This window comes from Mastomys coucha, chromosome X (assembly GCF_008632895.1).
Source record: "Mastomys coucha isolate ucsf_1 chromosome X, UCSF_Mcou_1, whole genome shotgun sequence".
Taxonomy (NCBI): domain Eukaryota; kingdom Metazoa; phylum Chordata; class Mammalia; order Rodentia; family Muridae; genus Mastomys; species Mastomys coucha.
The window spans coordinates 83392581-83397003 of NC_045030.1; the positions used below are offsets into that span (position 1 = coordinate 83392581).

Consider the following 4423-nt stretch of genomic DNA (forward strand, 5'->3'; position numbering starts at 1 on the left):
ATATCTTCAACAAAATTATAGAAGAAACCTTCCCTAACCTAAAGAAAGAGATGCCCATGAACATACAATAAGCCTATAGAAGTCCAAATAGACTGGACAATAAAAAAGATTCCTCCCGCCATATAATAGTCAAAACACCAAATGCACAAAACAAAGAATACTAAAAGCAGTAAGGGAAAAAGGTCAAGTACCATATGAAGGCAGACCTATCAGAATGACACCAGACTTCACACCAGAGACTATGAAAAGTAGAAGATCCTGGGCAGGTGTCATACAGACCCTAAGAGAACACAAATGCCAGCCCAGACTACTATACCCAGCAAAACTCCCTATTACCATAGATGGAGAAACCAAAGTATTCCATGATAAAACCAAGTTCACACAATATATTTCTACAAATCCAGCCCTTCAAAGGGTAATAAATGGAAAACCTCAACACAAGGAGGGGAGCTACATCTCTGAAAAAGCAAAAGTGTAATCTTCCAACAAAACTAAAAGAAGATAGCCACATGAATGGAATTCCAACTCTTACAACAAAAGTAACAGGAAACAACAATTTTTCTTAAAATCTATTAATATCACTGGACTCAATTTCCTAATAAAAAGCCATAGACTATCAGATTGGGTATGTAAACAGGACCCAACATTTTGTTGCATACAGGAATCCCACCTGAGTGATAAAGACAGACATTACCTCAGAATAAAAGGCTGGAAAACAATTCTAAAAGCCAATGGTCCCAAGAAACAAGCTGGAGTAGCCATTCTAATATCAAATAAAATTGACTTTCACCCTAACGTGACCAAAAAAGATAAGGAGGGACACTTCATATTCATCAAAGGTATGATCTACCAAGATGAACTCAATCCTATGCTCCAAATGCAAGGGCATCTACATTCATACAAGAAACTTTACTAAAGCTCAAAGCACACGTTGCACCGCATACAATAATAGTGGGAGATTTCAACACACCACTCTTTGGACAGATCATGGAAACAGAAACTAAACAAATGTTCAGTTAGACTAACAGAAGTTATGAAACAGACAGATTTAACAGATATCTAGAGTGTCCGGGATCCAGGCCTGGCGGGGGTTGTGCCTGAGGCTGGAGGATAATGACATCGTGGAGATGGTTTCACCCCAAAATCACTTGTGTGGTGGCAGAGAATCTCCTGCTGACCAGAGGAGTAGATGGCAGTTTTTTAGCTAGGCCCAGTAAGAGTAGCCCTGGAGACTTCACTCTGTCTGTTAGAAGAAATGGGGCCCTTACCCACATCAAGACTCAGAACACTGGGGACTACTATGACCTCTATGGTGGGCAGAAGTTTGCCACCTTGGCTGAACTGGTCCAGTATTACATGGAACATCATGGGCAGCTGAAGGAGAAGAATGGTGATGTTATTGAGCTCAAGTACTCACTGAACTGTGCAGACCCTACCTCTGAAAGGTGGTTCCATGGTCACTTGTCTGGAAAAGAAGCAAAGAAGCTGCTGATGGAAAAGGGGAAGCATGGCAGCTTCCTTGTCCGAGAAAGCCAGAGCCACCCTGGGGACATCGTTCTCTCCGTGCGCACTGGTGACAATAAAGGGGAGAGCAACCTCAGCAAGTCCAAAGTGACCCACATCATGATCCACTGTCAGGATATGAAATCCGAAGTTGGTGGAGGAGAGCTCTTTGACTCTTTGACAGATCTGGTGGAACATTATAAGTAGAACCCCATGGTGGAGACGCTGGGCACAGTCCTGCAGCTAAAGCAGCCCCTTAACACAACTCGTATTAATGCTGCTGAAATTGAAAGCCAGGTTCGAGAGTTAAGCAAGCTGGCTGAGACCACAGATAAAGTCAAGCAGGGTTTTTCGGAAGAGTTTGAGACACTACAGCAACAGGAATGCAAACTTCTCTACAGCCGAAAAGAAGGACAGAGACAAGAAAATAAACACAAAAACAGATACAAAAACATCCTGCCCTTCGATCATACCAGGGTCATCCTGCATGATGGGGATCCCAACGACCCTGTTTCTGATTACATCAATGCAAACATCATCATGCCTGAGTTTGAGACCAAGTGCAACAATTCAAAACCCAAGAAGAGTTACATTGCCACTCAAGGCTGCCTGCAGAACATGGTGAATGACTTATGGAGGATGGTGTTCCAGGAGAACTCTCCGGTCATTGTGATGAACACAAAGGAAGTGCAGAGAGGGAAGAACAAATGTGTCAAGTACTGGCCTGATGAGTATACGCTTAAAGAATAAGGGGTCATGCATGTTAGGAACGTCAAAGAAAGTACCGCTCATGACTACACCTTACGAAAACTCACTCTCTAAGGTCGGACAAGCTGTACTCCAGGGAAACACAGAGAGAACCGTCTGGCAGTACCACTTTCAGACCTGGCCAGACCATGGGGTACCTAGTGACCCTAGAGGTGTGCTGGACTTCCTGGAGGAGGTCCACCACAAGCAGGAGAGCATCATGGACGAAGGCCCTGTCGTGGTTCACTGCAGTGCTGGGATTGGCCGACAGGAATGTTCATTGTGATTGATAACCTTATTGACATCATTCGAGAGAAAGGTGTGGACTGTGACATCAACGTTCCAAAAACCATTCAGATGGTGCAGTCCCAGATGTCAGGGATGGTCCAGACAGAAGCACAGTATCAGTTCACTTACATGGCTGTCCAGCATTACATAGAGACGCTGCAGAACAGGATCGAGGAGGAGCAGAAAAGCAAAAGGAAAGGACATGAATATACCAATATTAAGTATTCCCTGGTGGACCAGACAAGTGGCGATCAGAGTCCCTTGCCACCTTGCACCCCTACGCTCGAGTCTATGAGAACGTGGGCTTCATGCAGCAGCAGAGGAGTTTCAGATGAGCCCACCGGTGGCAGCACACAGATTCGAACTTTCACCCTCCCCTAAGATGTCAAGAGTAGAGGAGATTTCCAGGACCCTTGTGTTCAGAAGCTCCTGGGGCTGCCTGCCTGCCTTTTGAGAGGTGAAGTTTGGAACCATCTGAACAGCGCGTGCCCAGTTGACACCTTTTTCCTCAATTAAGGAGAAACCACTCTGTGTTCTCGACAATGCTATTTTCATAGAATTGGTTTTGAATTGTGGAGGCAGCTAAATTGTGCCCTGTACTTTCTACATTATGGGACTCAAATTCTAGTTATGAGTAGGATTTTGTTTGTTTCTTTTTATGACCCTAACAGATCTGATTTTTTTTCTTTCTCTCTCTTTGGGGACTCATGGGTCCCTTGTAAGAAGAAAGGATTTAGGGAAGTTCAGGCACAACCTCCCTAAAAAGCCAGCAGTCTGTAACCCACTGTTTGTCTTGCTGTCCTGCACAGGGCTTTCAGTTCCCTGGCTGGTGGCTGCTTAGGGTCACTCATCATCACAGAGACTCACTGTTTAGTTCCAGAGACTGGGAGGCCAGGGTGTGGGATTGCACCTGGTGAGGGCTTTCTGGCTGTGCCACACTGGATGGGAGAGCACCAGGTGGGACTCACTTTTATGGCATGAGTCCACCACACACTCAGGACCCAGCCGTCCCTTAGCATTGCACCTGTCAACACTGTGGAATTGAGGATTCTCTGTGCAGACCCATGTCGGGGCACTTTCAAATCAGCCTGGCCCAGTCAAGGACAGTTCACTTTTGGTGGCTTCTTTTCTTTAGCGAAATGATCATACAGGCATTGTATGAAAGGATCAAGGGATAGAAAGTCATGGCTGAAAGGCCCTGGGAATTGCCATGTAAAAAGTCTTTCCTCTGAATATGACTCTTTGGCTGCAGGTGTGGGCAAAGAAGCTGTTTTGGGGAAAGTGACCATGTTGTCTTTGTATTGGCGTATTAGTAAGATCCCTGGGTGAGCAGTGGTTGGTCCTCACTTGTTCCTGACCACCCCACTCCCATTCTTCAGTACAGCAGGTCTGATCTGGATTGCATGAGCCCCACTGTTCCGTGGGGCCACTTGGGAAGCTGGCAGCATGGTCAAGGCACTGAGCTTCAGTTTCAATGTGCTGTTTTCCTGGTCTCTTCTCCTGGGTGTCTGTGTAGCCTTACTAGCAGGGTGGCTGGGCCCTTACATGTACCCTAGGGTGAAAAAGCAGAAGTGGCCAGGCCTTCTTTAGACTCAGGCCTGAAGTAACTATAACTTGTTCCTTGGCTTCTGTGAGAGAGTCAGGCTCAGCCCAAGGTATGAAGTTGAGGTTCCATGCTCTGTGGCCACCAGTCTGTCAGACAGCTCCAGCCCGTGGCATAGAAGCAAGTGGCTGTAGTTAGCAAGAGCCCAGGCTACTTATAGTAGCTGGTGTGAACTGTGTGTCAGATGAGAAATGTACAGCAGCACAGTGCACATGTGCTGCAGCATGCACCAGAAGACCTGGTATGGTAGGGTTGGTGTTGAGTATGTGGGAGCTCATTCCT

At 46.1% G+C, this 4423-nt stretch overlaps 1 pseudogene; it reads left to right on the top strand.

The window, feature by feature from the left end:
- The first annotated feature begins 1113 nt into the window (after positions 1-1113).
- Positions 1114-2873, top strand: LOC116093402 (annotated as a pseudogene).
- Positions 2874-4423: the final 1550 nt, after the last annotated feature.